At 42.1% G+C, this 18,400-nt stretch overlaps 1 protein-coding gene across 1 annotated transcript in view; it reads right to left on the reverse strand.

The window, feature by feature from the left end:
* The window catches only part of LOC122808154 (CD209 antigen-like protein C), a 1,908,152-nt gene that overhangs the window by 1,855,392 nt on the left and 34,360 nt on the right, over positions 1-18,400 (reverse strand). The window lies entirely within an intron of this gene.

Consider the following 18,400-nt stretch of genomic DNA (forward strand, 5'->3'; position numbering starts at 1 on the left):
GTAAAATCCCATGATTGGAGAAACTCCCTGGTCAGCTTCAGTAAGAAGCTGAGATCCCTCATAAAATCCTCCAAAGCTAGTTATGAAAACAAAATCTCCACTGACTCTAAAGACAACCACAAAGCATTCTATAGCTATGTCAAGAATCTCAATGGCAACACAGTTACAGCACAATGGCACCAAATATACAGAACCAACGGATATTGCCAGCATCCTGGCAGATAGGTTCAGTGCTAACTTTACCCCTCTGTCATCCCCTAAAGGGCCCATCTCTATACCAGAAGAATGCAAAGTTCCTGTAATCACGGCTGCACAGGTAAAAAACACACTATCCAAAGCCAAGAACACAGCATCCATGGGACCTGATGACATCCCAGGCTGTGTTCTACATGAACTACAGAACGGACTGGCACCCCACCTAAGTACCATGTTCAATCACTGAATGGCACACAGCAACAGTTATCCCACTCCACAAAGGGGGAGCCACCACAGACCCCGGAAACTACCGCCCCATTAGTCTAGCAAGCCTGGTCTGCAAGGCGATGGAGCGTATCATCATGGAACTTATAAACAATGACATTGGTAATCTCCAAATTCAGGACCCCACCCAGTTCAGGTTTGTAAAAGGCAGACCATGTCTCCTAAACCTGATAGACGTCTTTGAAGCAGTCACCAAAGCCATAGATGATGGTAAGGTGGTTCACACAGCCTATCTAGATCTTGCCAAGGCTTTTGACACCATCTCCCACTCTGGAATTATAGATAAACTCACTAAACTAGGTATAAATCCCTATGTCACAAGATGGGTTGCCAACTGGCCCACTGACAGAACCCACACTGTGCAAGTAGCAGACTCCAAATCCAGCTTCAGACCAGTGACAAGTGGAGTACCACAGGGTTCAGTCCTGGGTCCTCTCCTGTTTGGTATCTACTTCTCTGAAGTACAGGCCAACACAGAAGGTCTTTGGCTAATGAAGTTTGCAGATGACTGCAAACTAGGAGCCATGATCAAAACTCCAAAAGATGTGGACATCCTACAAAAGGACCTTGCTGAGACAGATGCCTGGTGTCAAAGCCATGGCCTCAAGCTCAATGCCAAAAAGTTCATTGTCATTCATTTTGGTAAAAACTCAGTACCCATGAACTACCACATAGGTGTTAGTCTACTTAACACCGAAAGTGTAATAAGAGACCTTGGGACACAGGTGGACAGTAGTCTCTCCTTTGATAATCACATCACCACAGTAGTCAGGAAATCCTTCTATGTGGCACACCTCATCACAAAAGGTTTCTCATCCAGGAAAAAAGAGGTCATTGTTCCCCTCTACTCGTCACTCATTAGACCCATTATAGAGTACAATGTCCCTTTTGGTATGTACCTCACAAGACATCTACAACAATTGTAAAGGCCACAGAAATACCTCACAAAGAGGATTACTGGCCTCAAAGAGATGCCCTATGCAGACCGTCTCAAAAAACTGCAGCTTTACTCGGTTGCATATCGCCTACTCAGAGGCGATCTCTGCCTAACACACAAAGCTATGTCAATCCCAGAGCTTTTAGACATGCTCCACTTAAAGAAATCCCAGTCCCTATGAGCTACATGCTCTAGGGACCTAAACCTCGTCACCACAATAAACAGAACATGCTGGAAGGATAAATTCCTGTCCCAGAGACTTCCCATACTCTGGAACAAACTACCTATCTATATCAAACAAAGCTCCTCATTAGCACTGTTCAAGAAAAATCTTGATGATTGGATGGGAGAAAGGAAATTCACCCCGGGGATCACTTCTGTGGCTCTGCTCGACAGTGGCACATGAAAATAATTTTCTTGGGTGGCAAAAGCCAGGGTACCTTTGGCTAGGCTTATATAGGCCCTAGGGCCAATAGACTAGTATCTACCTATGAACCTATGAACACCAGGAAAGGCATGTATCTGCAAATATAAATGGCGAGAGACCCTGTGAATACACGAGGTGGTACAAAATGTGTGTAGGGCCCCAAACACTCTGGAGAGGGCAATGTGTAAACGTGTGTAAAGGTGTGTCATGGCTGCGATATCAGGTGGATAATGGCTGTTACGCGTGGAAACTCAACACAGGTGGGGTGGAGAAACTATGGCTATGCGATTATGGATACAGGAGTGCCAGGGTTGGTTGCGCAGATTCCAATGGAGTGGCCCATGTAGGTCAGCTAGTACATAATAGGTATATATGCATACGCACATGCAGACATCAATATGTTGAAGTACATTCTCTGTACCACATGCACTCCATTTATTGACATAAATAATATGAATGTGCACAGAAACAAATACAGTAGCAGGAATAATAGGCTGTGCAGATGAGGAACAGGTCAAATGACACTGTATCACATCACAATTATCATCGGTACTCCGTACATGAACAAATTGCGACATCTGTCTGCTGTATAACGTGCTAAATACCGATTACAAGTTAACCAGAGTGAAGTGTCAGTGTCATAATGACTAAGGCAATAGTATGCTGTTGAAGCAGAGATAAAACCCAATACGCATGTGTAAGTGCGTATGTCCGGGAAATGTATTGGTCAACGGATACACAAATGTATATATATGTATATTTATATATATATATATATATATATATATATATATATATATATACAAAAAATATATATATACATACAACATACATAGATATATACACATATACACAAAAAATATATATATATATATATATATATATATATATATATATATATATATATGTATATATATATATATATATATATATATATATATATATATATATATATATATATATATATATATATATATATATATATATATATATATATATATATATATATATATATATATATATATATATATATATATATATGTCCCTGTAGATATACACATGTACATAACTAGGTTACGTTACAGGAATTACGGGTAACATATGTTCAGACCGGGCATATGTTACTGGGAGGTCCAATAGACAAACATTTACCTCCCACACCACCCAGCAAGGCCGGTCAGACATACAGACATGCAATAAAGGTAAATACACCAGCAGGAAAGTACCAGTTGGAGAGATCTGCATGGTCTACACTTTAAACATGGATAACGGGGTCCCTTGCGGGACACCAAAAATTCGCCATACAGGTGAACCCGTGATGATCGACGCGAGCAGGATGTAGCTGTACACGGAACAGTAGGTTGTGCAGGTGTAATAACACATGGGTTGACAAAACATACATGTGTCCCAAGACAGGGAGAGTGGGCAGTTTGTAGGGGTGTGTTCACACCCTAGCTGCGCTCACAGTAAGTATGTGTCATGAGTGCTGTAGAGGGGTGTCAGGTAGGTGAATCATGGGTATGCAATAATGGGCCTAAGTGTGCAGGTGTTGGTTGGCATAGATGTATTAGGCCTGCCCAGTGGAAGTAATTAATATTCCTATGTGGGCACTGCAGACGCTCATACCTCCCAAACCTGAAGAGCATATCTACTGGGTAGTCCAGAAAGCATTGGAGGAACACATAGGGAATGTATCAGTGCCCTGTACCCGATTATCATGGATGTCCGTGATTACGAATCAGAATGTAACACAGTCCTAACTAAACCCTTCCAGAACTAGTGATATTAGGTAGACAGGTGGCGGAATACACGTAATGACTAATGACAACATGTATGAGCCATAAACAGCATGTACCTCGACAAATGTGAATGAATACATATGCCCTGTGACTGTCAGTGTGTCAGGTTAATAGAACCAATCATTTATATGTGTCCCTGAGGATGTTATGCAGTGTCCCTGATACAGTGTTCATTTTCCCCCATTCATATGTGAGGTCTGCTAGTAACGGAAAGTGCATATTCCGCTGACCACCTTAGGCAGATGATAGCATAATAGTTTGGGGTTACCACCTCTTCGCCTTTGTGAGGGGCACTCCACTCTGGGCAGTTATGTCCTGCAAAATGAATGTTATTATGGCACATGGCCTGTGATTTTGGGAAAATAATCCATATATTGTCTGTAGTGGTTACTTAAAACGATTTTGTTGTATCTGAAACACCTAGATGTTATAGGAAACAGTATTAGCAACTATAATGCTACAAGAATAACCTTAACTTATGCAAACCGGTGAAGTAGTCAGTTTTCTACTGGCTGTGAGCATGTGTTGCCTTGCCAAATCTGACATCTCTACATATAAGTCCTATAGGGCTGCCACCTTTCCAAATGGCCAAAGTGGGACCTGCTCCATAGAAATGTCAGACGTACCAGGTCAGAACATGTCTACAGTCATGCATAGTACAGAAATATACATATTAGCAGAAATCAAAGCTTAGTCTAGCAGCAGTGAAGTTGCTTATGCTACTTCACATAACAAATCGAAGTGTCATTTATACAATAACCATTACATGCAACTATTAGAGAAACGTAGAATATAATATTGTCCTGTAATCAGGACATTTGCTATGCCTAGATTATTCTCGCATGACACATATGCCTAATGAGGGACTGTCCCATGCAAAGTGGGAAAGGTGTTAATCCTAAAGTCTCACTTCGGCCAATTTAAAAGGTGGAAAACCTACAATAGGTATGCTGTAGCATGACCTGGCAGAAAGATGTGGTTCCCAAAACACATTTACTTGTCTGCATTGCAGAGTATTGGTTCCCATGTATCAGCCAGATGGGAGCAGATTGTATGAGGAACACACATATAATATGATTATGTCACTGGACAGGCCGCCGATTCCGTACAGTCGAACGCCATGCCATTGCATAATGGTCAGCCATAACCTATAATGTAATCATATAGTCAGATGTAATAGGCATAACAAGGGATCGCGTCCCCCCAGCATGAGTGACAAATGCAAGCACCAATGTCGGTGCATGTGCAAGTGAGGGAGCGAGCGGGTGTAAGCGTGTTTGGCTACCAGTATGCGAGTATTGCACTGTTAAAGAAATGTGGAGTCTAAACACGTATAAGGAGCTGTAACCAGAGGTCAGCAGTGCTTAACACCGTGCAAACCCATGCACAACTGCTCCCAACTACTGCAATGTGCCTTACCCACTCCGTATCCAATGGCCTTGTTCTGGCCGCAAACAAAGAACCATCCTTTGCAAGTTTTGGTAGCAACACCCTGCGCACACAGCTGATCCGAATTACCAATACACCATGGCATATATACAGACAATAGACAGTACCACACACATATCATACAGCACAGTCATCCAACAGTATAGCAATATACTGGCAGATATGTCTGGACCACTGGTGTTTGCAGACCTGGCCATCTTGTGTTTAAGTGTGTGAGTGTCAGAAAAATATGCATCTGGACATAACAAACTGTTGAAGGAACATGTATTCAAATATATATATTATTAGAAAAGTATGTATTCAAACATTTATAAACTACTAGGGAAATGTGTGCCTTAGACATGAATAAATGTGCTCAAATCTATATATAATGCATTTAATTCTGTTATGCTAGAATAATAGTAGAAATGAACTCGCATATTCTTGCTTAAAATGTGGCTGCAGTATGAACAAGGCTTGACCCTGAAAGCTTCCAGCACCAGCTGGAGCATGTCTTTCAGTGTATTATTTGCAAAGTTAGAAGATAATAAATCTCTCTGCATGCATATCTTTTCCTGCTTGCACAAGGAGGATAGCCTTGTGAACACTACGGATAAGACCGCAGCTGGAGAGTGGAGAGACAAAGAACTATATTAAAAAGACATTCATCCATTGTATTCGAACTAATCTAAGGGTCTTAGATTAGTTCCATCCTCATAAAGACATTAAAAGACATTGTAACTGACCAGGTGCCTTGCAAGGCTACAACATTCTCATGGGAAAGAAACTTTTAGAAACTGTAATGTCAGCTCTTTTTTGAATGGACATGATGTAAAACCTGTCACTGACCACGTCAGTGAGGTGGGCAAGAACTGATTGTAAGCATTATAAAATGAGGATATTTCTCTAATAAAATCAGACAAAATTCTGTACAAGTTTGTGTATGGTTTTGCCTCCTTATGTACATAAGTAGATAGTGCTACTGATACTAGCAATAGTGTTAATAGAACTTGAGCCTACTGTTTTACTGACTGTTGTTTTGCCTAATGATTTTACAGTCTGATTTAACAATTTATCTAACATTTTGGTCCTTGTGTCGAACGAATTCCCTTGGTAAGCTGCAGGTCATAGGTGGTACTGAGAACTGCAGAAGAAGGAAAGACCTCCGACTGAATTGTCGTCTTGAAGAGGCTGTCCACTCTCTGATCTGTGGCTGAAAAGCGGAAAACTGGATCCCAAGAAGTGCAGCGGTAAGCAGCAGGCTCAGGTAAGAAGAATTTCCCTCTTTGTCTTTGTTTTAGATCAGGGACCAGGATACATTGTGCTATTGCTAAGGTTTGTGATAGCAGGGAGAGAGAGTTGAAGTGTTGTATCTTGAGTTATAGATCAGAGTATAACAAAGCAAAGTAAACAGTCATTCTAGACACTACTGTGGATATGGGGAAATAAGATACCACGTGGTACAGAAGAAGGGTTACGTAACAGTCTTTTTTTAGACATGGGTAATGAGTGCACTAAGGGACCGAGATCCGCCCTAACAGATGGAAATATATGCAATTGCAAAGAATTGACAATGTGAGGTATTTTGCAAAATGGGTCAACAAGTATGGATTTGACGGTAAATTAGATAAAATGTCACTAGTGAAACTTTTAAAACAATTAAAATCTGACGCGGCAGGTCAGGCAAAAAAACAACGACAGTTGGGTGTTCCTCAAGCACATAGGTGGATTGAGGAAGCAAACCGGAGGGAGCAGAAAATTAAGAATGCTAAAGCATTATTTTTGGATAAAGAAGATAATAATATGGTAATAGCAACGGCCCCACCCCCACCACCTCCGATACCTTATTTAGAATATGAAGCGGGAGGCTGGACCCCCACGCTATCCTGAGACAACAGGAGTATTAAAGCGACCATTTGTAAGAGAACCTGTTGGAACTAGATCCCCGTGAAACACTTAGAAATGTTCAACTAAGTAGTAGTTCATTAGATGAGAGTGAAATCTGTCCATTAATTGAAGTCCTAACCCTCAGGCAGGACAGGAGGCCAAGCCTCAACTCTCTTAGTATATAGACCATGGACACGGAGGACATCCGAAAGCTACGGAGGAATTCCCCATCCAAAATTAATTTTGAAAAGTTTGTACAAGATTTACAGGGAATGAGATTAAGTTACCACTTGAATGGGGAAGAGGTAGAAAAAGTAGTGAGACAAATTATAGGTCCGGACTGGCACATGGTTTGCGGCGCCTGGAATGCCCGTGGCGCAACTCAGGCCACTCCTACATAGTGACGCAGAGCTAGATACTAGGTTGAAGGGTCTTACAGACCGCATTACTGAGAAATGGAAACCTAGAGCAGATTGGACTTGTATTAATCAATGCATACAACAAGATAATGAAACAGTGGATGCATACTATGGTAGATTATTAGAATGCTTCAATAACCATAGTGGTATGACTATTCCTGAAAACCAGAAAAACGATAGCCCTATGAACAACAATTGAAAAATGCATTCCTGAAAGGTTGCATTGCCCTATCAGTTGCTTCATCACGAAGCATATGATAGACCATCGAACAAGTAGGCTTCAAGCCTTACTAGAGTATGCTAGGCATGCTGAAAGACACTTTAACAGTAAAAAGAAAAAGCAGGTCTTCACAGCTGAAGGAGCAGAAGTCTTTGTAGTTCAATCAAGCAAAAAGGGTAAGCATAATACCGGGCAATAAACGTTCTGACAGGGACCCAGAGTTTTATGAGGAAAGGAAGAAAAGGGGTGAGTGCTTTAACTGCGGAAGGAAAGGACATTTGGCAAGGGATTGCAGGAGTAAAGCACCTGCAGAAAAGAAGGATAAAAGTGATGAAGATTGACTAGATGATAGTCACACTGCTCAGCAGTCGTTAGAGCAGACTAATGAGCAGGGAAATAATGTAAACATAATAGAAGAGACAGATGACATACAAGCGGATGTAGAAACTGAGGAAAGTGAAGTTTTGGATTTGGCCTTATTAAGCCTAGAACTCTATTTAGCCGACACGAAACCGGAAGTTACACTTCTGGTGGAGGGAAGGAATGCGATTCAGGAGCATCACGGACTTTGATTCATCCTTCAAAGTTACCAGCACTCTGAATCACCTGATTATTTGGTGAAAGCAGCAAATGGACAGCTGTACAGGGAGCCACTCTCCCATGATATAGCAATAACTGACCCTGTTTCAGGTATAACCCAGAGAAGTAAAATAGTGCTCTCTGAAAAATGCCCAATGAATTTATTGGGAAGAGATCTTATGCAGCTTTTTGGTATAGCAGTAATTCCCACCATGAAAGGTATGGAGGCACAGACAAATGGATGCTTTTGTAGTACGATCGGAGGGTGAAGTTTATTATTGGTACAGCCAGGACCTGGTTACTACCGGTCCAGGGGCAGTGACCAAGGAACTAATGAACATAGCCACCAGTAAGGTGCCCTCCCTCGACTTCGATCAGCAACATTTGTTACATTGTACTCTATACTATTGTAGCATACCAGGACCTGATAAGGATTATGAACAAAAACTGTTCAGAAATCCTGCCAACAGACTAATATTACGAACTTTGTATTGGGATGCTGAGGGTAATAGTGTGGTAAGCTGTTCATTACCCCAGGAATTCACGGAACTATACAAATCCAACAAACTACCACATGTTAGCCTAACCAAAGGCAGGGATGTTAGATGGGTAGATCTGGGTGACAAAATAACTAAATGGGAGAAGCAAACCGACTTAGAATTGTCAGAACAAGGAGTGCAGAAGCAGAAACTAAATTGGTTAACGCAGGCACGCCCAGCTGTACACTTACATCAAAGTGAAGACAGCTGACTGGCGTTCTTGATAGAAGAGGAGGAAAAAGCCCTGAGTGACGTACCAAACACTCTTTGGTCAACAGGGAAATCGGATGTAGGGCTTATTCGAACAGCAGGCCCAGTAACTATTACACCAAAATCGACTTTTAGACCACAAAAACGACAATATCCTTTGAGGAAGGATGCAGAGCAGGGAATCAAACCTATTATAATGGCATTGCTCAAGGCAGGGATACTGGTGGAATCCCTGGATTCACCTTGTAATACACCTCTGTTTCCAGTTAGAAAAGCAAACGGGGAATGGCGGATGGTACAGGATTTACAGGCCGTAAATAATGCGGTAATACCAAGGGCACCTACGGTGCCAGACCCGCATACTTTGTTAAATGACTTAAAGCCACAACAGAAATATTTTTCCGTGATAGATATCAGTAATGCTTTCTTTTCAATACCTATACACCCTGATAGCCAGCATTGGTTTGCATTTACATTTCAGGGCAAAAGGTATACATATACTCGATTACCACAGGGATATAGTGAAAGTCCAACAATATTCGCACAAGAAATGGCTAGCAACCTGGCGGGATTTACTCCACCAGGGGGCAGTCAAGTATTACTTTATGTAGATGACATCTTGCTTGCAGCCCCTACTGAACAGCAGTGTAGGGAAGACACAATAGCATTGTTAAAATTCTTGGCAGAACAAGGGCATAAAGTAAACAAACACAAACTCCAACTTTGGAAAAAGCAGGTCAAGTACCTGGGATATGTAATATCCAGGAAAGGTAGAACATTAGACGAGGATAGGAAAACAGCGATCTTACAAGCACCTAAACCAACTACCAAAAAGGAAATGATGTCCTTCTTGGGAACGACTAATTTTTGCCGAAGTTGGATACCGAATTATGCCTTGGAAACAGCTCCATTGGCTGATTTAATTTTTAAGACACCAATGGCAGCACAGGAAAAACTACATTGGACATCGGAAGCAGAGGCAGCTTTTTGCAGACTAAAACAATTGGTGGTTTCCTCATTTGTTTTGGGACTTCCAAATTATCATAAGAGATTTTTTCAGACCGTAGATTGTAGGCAGGGATATATGACGTCAGTACTGACGCAACAACATGGAAGCAAGCAACGCCCCATAGCTTACTATTCATCACGGTTAGATCCGGTGGCACGATCATTGCCACATTGTGTACAAGCAGTTGTTGCAGCAGCTATGGCAGTGCAGGCTTCGGCCTCAGTGGTGTTGTTTCACCCTCTTACCTTGAAGGTGCCCCATGCAGTTGCGATAATTTTACTACAAGAAAAAATAGCATTTTTATCTCCGGCTAGGCATCTTTCCTGTATGACCATACTATTGAGTCAACCTCACATGACAATTGAACGATGCACAACATTAAATCCATCAACATTACTTCCGATTCCTGTGGATGGCACACCACACAATTGCCTACAGGAAATGGAACAAATAACCCTACCCAGACAGGATCTCACTGATGTGCCCTTAATGGATGCAGAGGTGACATTCTATGTAGACGGATCATGTAGGAAGGGTCCTACAGGAAAGAACCTAGTAGGTTATGCAGTAGTGACAGATGCTGAAATTATAGAAGCTCAGCCCCTGCAGCAAAACTTATCTGCTCAAGCAGCAGAATTGATAGCTTTGACACGTGCCTGCACTTTAGCGAAAGATAGATGTGTAAACATATATACTGATAGTCAGTATGCTTTCTCTACGGTGCATGTTTTTGCACAGCAGTGGAAGAACAGGGGAATGATAACATCTACTGGCAAACCGATTAATCATGCACAATTGATTTTGAACCTGTTAGAATCTATTCAGTTGCCTACCAAAGTAGCTATTTGTAAATGTGTAGCTCATACAAAACAACAGGATAAGATTTCAAAGGTAATGCGAGCTGATGCAGCTGCAAAGCAAGCAGCCTCAGACTCAGAAATTTTATTTTTAAATGAAGAACTACAACCTTCTGAGACTCTAGATTTAGAAATGTTGAAAACAATGCAAACATTAGCTTCAAAAGCAGAGAAGCAAAAGTGGATAAAACGAGGAGCAATCCTTGAAGAGGGACTGTACATCTCCAAAGAGAAAAAGCCCATATTGCCATCTAATTTATTTAGATATGCAGCTTTGTTGAGTCATGGGCAGAGCCATGTCTCAACAGGGGGGATGGTACAGTTAGTTAACAAAACATTCAAACATATGGATTTACAATTATACACAAAAATTTTGTGCAACATGTCATATTTGTAGCAAACATCATGCACAGGAGCATTTAAACCAAAGCGAGGAGCTTTCCAACACCACCCTATCCGTTCCATACTATTTGTATGGATTTCATAGAACTGAACAAATGTGAAGAAAAAATACTGTTTAGTAATCATAGATATGTTTTCAAAATGGGTAGAAGCTTTTCCAACTAGAAATCGGATGCAGCAACAGTAGCAAAGGCCCTAGTGAAAGAAATCATTCCTAGATTTGGCATACCGGAAAGAATTTATAGTGACAATGGGACACACTTTGTGAATCAGACAATTCAGCAGCTTGGGAGATTTTTGGGATTTCTTTGAAAAACCATTGTGCTTATCACCCTCAGTCAGCAGGACTGGTGGAGGTACAATGGAATTTTGAAAAATAAGTTGAGAAAATTAATGAGTGAGACTCAAAAGACTTGGATTTGCTGTCTGCCTTTAGCACTGCTGAGCATGAGAACTGTTCCAAATGTAAAGGGCTTGACCCCTTTTGAGATAGTGTTTGGAAGGGCATATTGTGTGCCACAATGGAAGGCCCTCATGCCTGCAGAGCTGGAGGCCGATGGCTCATTAGCTAGTTACATGAAAAGGTTGTTAACAAATAAGACTGTTTTGCAGTTGAACTCTTTTTCAGATAAACAAGAAACAAAACCAGAAGCCGTGCTGACCCCGGGGTCCTGGATTTGGCTGAAAATCATAAAGAGAAAGAATTGGGCAAGTCCAAAGTGGGAAGGTCCGTACCAGGTACTGTTGGCAACGCCTACTGCAGTGAAAATTGCTGAGAGATCATCTTGGGTTCATTTGACACACTGCAAACCACTTAAAGAGTTTGATTTAAATAAACATTTTGTAACTGATATACCACAGAAGCAGGATGGCCAGGGGCAGAGTGTATAGAAATACAAAACAACCCCAAAGACATTGGTTCACTGGCCTGCTGATCATACACCTGCTAACTATGTTTGTGGTAACCTTTTTATTGTTATGGTTTTTCTTGCATATAACTACAGAAGTAAAACTGATGAAACGTGATGAACTTGCTATAGATTGGCATCCGAACTTTAACACATACCTAGCCATGAAACGAGTGTACGTAGAGACAATGAACGTTTCAAACTGCTGGGTTTGTACTGCAATACCCACAGCATATGGAGGACTTTTGATGTCTGCTGTCCCTTTGGGGATAAATGAAACTTGGGAAAACTTGTTGTTTGACACAGGTACTGTGAGATCACAGGACAAAGTGGCATTATACTTGCATGTTACTCAAAAAGGAATTGTTTGTTTTATTAAAAATGACACACTCCAAGTTGGTTGGAGTAGCTGTAACATAACTGTATCTTATAAATGTTATATAAAAGCTAAAGACCAGAGTACTAGTTGTAGCACGAATTATGATTCCTATTTAAGCCTAATGAAAACAACATTGAGAGATGTGCAGAGAAATCCTGAAATGTATAAACAGTTATCTGCTATAGACAGGAAAATGTTTCATCCAGAGCTAACCCATCAGTACTAAAGTTGAAAATTGTTATTTTGTTTGTGGGAAAAAGCCTATAAATGGTTACCTGAGAATTGGTCCGGCAGTTGTTTTTGGGTTACCTGGTTCCAGCCATAAGACATACTGCAGAATTGCCTCTGGGTAAGATACCAATGTAAGAGATGTAATCCAACAAACTGGGAACACGGTCAGAAACCTGCTAATCCAGTGGGTAAGATTGAAGCCAGCTGGAAAGACCAGTCGGATGTGAAGGATAAAGAAAAATTGACCCATATGGACTTGAGTGACAGTGTCATATCTTGGGCTGGAATAATTCCGGCCTATGGAGCAGTCAAATCGATCTGGGAATTGAGGAAATTGTCAAAACTCCTCGAAGTAATGAGCAATGCAACTTTTTCCGCCCTCGAACTTGTGACCGATGAACTGAATGCAATGAGAACTGTTGTACTGCAAAACCGGATGGCTCTTGACTTCACCCTAGCGTGAGAGGTGACGTGCGTGGCTTATCAAAGAAGAATGCTGTGCGTACATTCCAGACAACAGACACGAAATCAATGATCATCTGGAGGTAATGCAGCAGGTATCGGCAATGGCGGAACCAGGCCCAAACCCACTGACGAACTTTTTCCAGAATTTGTTCGGGGGGTGGGGGTCAATCCTAATGAATATTTAATTGCTATCTGTGTAGTACTGCTCATAATTGGAGCATGTGTCTGCTGCGGGATACCCTGTATGAAAAAGTTAGTTAGGGATTTTGTTGATATGTCGGTAACTGAAACAATGTATCAGGACTTGGAACTGAATTTGTTGATACCAAGTGAAAGCCTATCTGAAATATAAAACAAATGACTTACTTAGCTGAAAGTCCTCAAGGGAAAAGGCTAAGAAATGAACTAATACTGTTTATGTTTCAAGAGCATTAAATGCATTAAAAGGAGGGAGAATGTCAGAAAAATATGCATCTGGACATAACAAACTGTTGAAGGAACATGTATTCAAATATATATATTATTGGAAAAGTATGTATTCAAACATTTATAAACTACTAGGCAAATGTGTGCCTTAGACATGAATAAATGTGCTCAAATCTATATATAATGCATTTAATTCTGTTATGCTAGAATAATAGTAGAAATGAACTCGCATATTCTTGCTTAAAATGTGGCTGCAGTATGAACAAGGCTTGACCCTGAAAGCTTCCAGCACCAGCTGGAGCATGTCTTTCAGTGTATAATTATTTGCAAAGTTAGAAAATAATAAATCTGTCTGCATGCATATCTTTTTCCTGCTTGCACCAAGGAGGATAGCCTTGTGAACACTACGGAGATAAGACCGCAGCTGGAGTGGAGAGACAAAGAACTATATTAAAAAAGACATTCATCCATTGTATTCGAACTAATCTAAGGGTCTTAGATTAGTTCCATCCTCATAAAGACATTAAAAGACATTGTAACTGACCAGGTGCCTTGCAAGGCTACAACATTCTCATGGGAAAGAAACTTTTAGAAACTGTAATGTCAGCTCTTTTTTTGAATGGACATGATGTAAAGGGCCTGTCACTGACCACGTCAGTGAGGTGGGCAAAGAACTGATTGTAAGCATTATAAAATGAGGGATATTTCTCTAATAAAATCAGACAAAATTCTGTACAAGTTTGTGTATGGTTTTTTGCCTCCTTATGTACATAAGTAGATAGTGCTACTGATAACGCTAGCAATAGTGTTAATAGAACTTGAGCCTACTGTTTTACTGACTGTTGTTTTGCCTAATGATTTTTACAGTCTGATTTAACAATTTATCTAACAGTGAGCATGCTCAGTATGACCGTTACTCATGTTGTCGACTGACATTACCGTCATACCTTCATGTGTTTGAGCATGCCCAGTATGGTCAACTGGATCGCATGTGTTACATGTCCAGGTAGTCAGTACTGTGGTGCCGACCCCTGTGTTGTACACTGACAGGTGGCATGCTGTGTCTGCAGGGTATCCATCGGTCATGTGGCATTGACTGTTGCTACATTTCTGCACAGCGTGGGGGGACATCCAACTGTATCCACATTCCTACACAGCACCGGGGGTGGAGCACATGACTTTTACATGTGTACGTTGGAAGGGGGGCACAGCTGACAGTTGTAAACTTTTGCTACTACTGTACTGGTATGCCAGGTACTCCATTTCAGTGTGTGGACCTACCTAATGTGCTGGTTAGAGGCATACGAGTGTACTTCAGATCCTAGCTTTAATTACCAGCATATTGGTTTCAGACGTCCTAGCCTTCACAACCTACATCCAACTGCCTGGCCTGCTGTAGTCTGGCTGTGTGTGTCTGTGAGGGGGGTGGGGTCATCCATTGGGCATATCCAGAGGCCATTGTATAGCATTTGTCTGTATTGGTCTACACCTGTCCAGCTGTTTGAGACTTGTGTGGGCTGTATGGACACTCATGATGTTCAGCCCATAACCTGCAGTGGGTTAGGACACCCTGTGTACTACTGGCTATTATTGTGACCCCGGTATGTGCTATGGATGTCATGGTGCCACTATGGATGTGTACTGTCCGTTGCCCTAACATTCGGCCACAAATACCCTTGCATGCTGACATCCATGCCATAGCTACAGGTAAAAACACATTCTAATACAACTGCCAGTTGGTAGGTTGATTGACTTACCTTGAGGGTTTGCCAAACCTGAGGATGGTGCTGGAGGGCTGCCTATGTCAGATGCACACAGTGCACTTCCTATACATGGCTGAGCACAGGTAGTGTCATGTTTGGCATCCCTTTTACTGTCTGTGTGAGTCAGAGAGGATGAAATTCCCTGGGTACCTACTGTGTCGGTGCATATGCCATGCATTGCCTCTTTGCCAAGGGCAGGTCATACTGTGCATGCCTCCTTTCACCTACTGGGTCCAGCTCAGGTAGTTCCTCCTCCGAGTCACACTGTGCCTGTACAGGCCTTGGCATTGGTGGGGGGCTGTGTGGCCCTGCCCCATGCTGTTCCTGCTGCAACTGTTTCTGCAGGATCATACTGTGTAGCATAGCACATACCATAACAATTTGAGTGCATGTACCTGGTGAAAACTGCAAGGCTCCACCGGATGTGTCCAGACACCGGAACCATGACCTGAGCATCCCAAACACATGCTCAATTATATGTCTTGCCTGTGCGTGTGCCTCATTATGGCATAGTTGTTCAGGTGTGTGTGCATTGCTGATGGGTGTCATTAGCCATGGCTCCAGTGGTTACCCAGCATCCCCCACTAGGTGACTGTAGGGGATGTCCATATTGGTAAAGGTGTGGTACAGCTGCGTCAGATGCCATATATCGGAATCATCATAGCTTCCAGGGCAGCCAGCACACACATTCAGTATAATGCCCTGGCCATCACATATGACCTAGCAGTTGATGGGGGGGATGCCCCTGCAGTTAATGTAGGCCCTACATCAGCGGGTGGTGCTTTGATGCATATGTGCATGCAGGCTATAGCACCCACTACCCCAGGGTTGTCTGCCATTTGGTGGAAGACACGCATATTGCTGGTCAACACCTCACGTGTGTTGAGGACATGTACGTGCTCACTGGCATGTGGTGAGATGGCATCTAGGAACTGGTGCAATACTCTGGATGCAGATGCCTGTGAGATCCCCATGATATCCCCAGTTGTGCTTTGGGTGGTACCTGTGGCTAGTATACCAAGGCCTACACATACCTTGGTATCGACTGGGATGGGTTTCCCTTGGCCTGTTCAATGTGTCAGGTGTGGCAGGCACAGCTCAACAATCTGCTGTAGGAGGTCTCTGTCCACCCCATAGTGCTCCACTATCTCCGGCTCATGTAGCCCCTGGTAGGTTACCCTGGGTCTGTAAAGACTTCTCTGTCTTCTCACTGAGGGTTGTTCGGCAGCATTCACATCCTCACCACCCTCAGCCTCCTGCTCATGTTGGTCTATGTTGCCTGCTGCAGCCCTTCTCATTTGGTTGGATTGTTTCGAGAAATGTCCCCGCATGTATACACCGGTGGTGTAAAGTGTGGAAAAAACCTGTGTGTTTGGTGCTTGCTCACTTTTTTGTAGTGTTCTGGGCAGGGCTGGGCATGTAATTTGCTGATTGTGCTAATTATCACCTGTTTGTGCAGCTTGTTCACCTTGATTACTCTACTACTGCTGTTGTCCCTCCCAATTTAACTAGGCAGGTACAGACACACCCCTAGCTTAGGCGTGCTAAGGCAGGAGCAATCCCAAGACACAGGGCTCCAATGTACGTACAGTATGCCTGACACCCCCCCCATGCTTTCACCTATATTTGAGTCCTGCACCCTGCTATCTATACACATACACTCTTGGGATCTGCATCACACCCTGGGGATAAATGGGATTCACTATTTTCAACCTCATTTGCATAGTATTGTCTTCTAATGCATAGTTATATGTCCCATACTGAGCCTCCAAAACAATAACCACTGCTTACTGTCACGCAGATCCACACACAACTGGTTAAAGGTGCCTTACTATCACCGTATTCGATGTCCCTTGAACTTCCCAGCAGCAAAATAACTGGTCTCTACACGACTAGAAGCAGGGACCCTGCACACCACAGACGATGTGCTTTACCACTAAGCCATGGCAGATATACATGCAACCGAAGTGATCACGTACAGATCATCCAGCACAGGCATTCAACAGTATAGGACATGTATTCCATCATGTAGATTTATGTGTGCTAATGTCCATATATATATATATCTATATATGTATATATATATAAATAAATATATATATATATATATATATATATATATATATATATATATATATATATATATATATATATATATATATATATATATATATATATATATATATATATATACATACACACACACACATATACATATACACACACATACGCAGGTATAGAATATATATCACAGCAGTAGACCACATGACACCAAAGCATTAGACAAGAATGAAAAGGAAACGACATGTGCCTCCTGCATTATGTACTGGTGTTACTATCAATGCAAGTGTGTTTTGTTGCATCACACGGGTCAGACTGTATTAAGGGTAAGAGTAGGGCTGCTGACATTTACTCACCAGACCTATTGGCGAATGTATGTGTATGTCTTGCCAACCCAGTCTCTTGGGTGATTGTGACATTTGTGGACACTATATAGGAAAACAACAAAACACACTCAACACATCCTGGAGCTAGCCACTCACAGATACCAACACATAGGATATGACTGCCAAACACACACCTGTCATGCTGTGGAATAGAACACCTACCTGTCTACTCTATCACACTACAGCATTATGCAATTACAGAACATGCTACAGAGATTAGTGGATCACAGCAAACCCAGAGGCATACTTCTAGGTGGGTGACATCATCAGCAATGGAAAAGACGCCGATAGGGATTGTATGGAGAATGAGCAGTCTAAAAGCATTACTCTGTCCCCCAGCAGATGGAAACACGCACACGCAATTGGAAGGGCTGGAATTAGAACATAGACCTAACGACCTTATCACACTACAGCATTATGCAATTACAGAACATGCTACCGAGATTACTGGATTACAGTACTCCCAGAGGCATGCTTCTAGGTGGGTCACATCATCAGCAATGGAAATAGACGCCAATAGGGATTGTATGGAGAGTGAGCAGTCTAAAAGCATTACTCTGTCACCAGGTAGATGGAAACACACACACA

The sequence above is a fragment of the Protopterus annectens genome, chromosome 8.part0 (genome assembly GCF_019279795.1).
Source record: "Protopterus annectens isolate FY-2018-M chromosome 8.part0, PAN1.0, whole genome shotgun sequence".
Taxonomy (NCBI): domain Eukaryota; kingdom Metazoa; phylum Chordata; order Ceratodontiformes; family Protopteridae; genus Protopterus; species Protopterus annectens.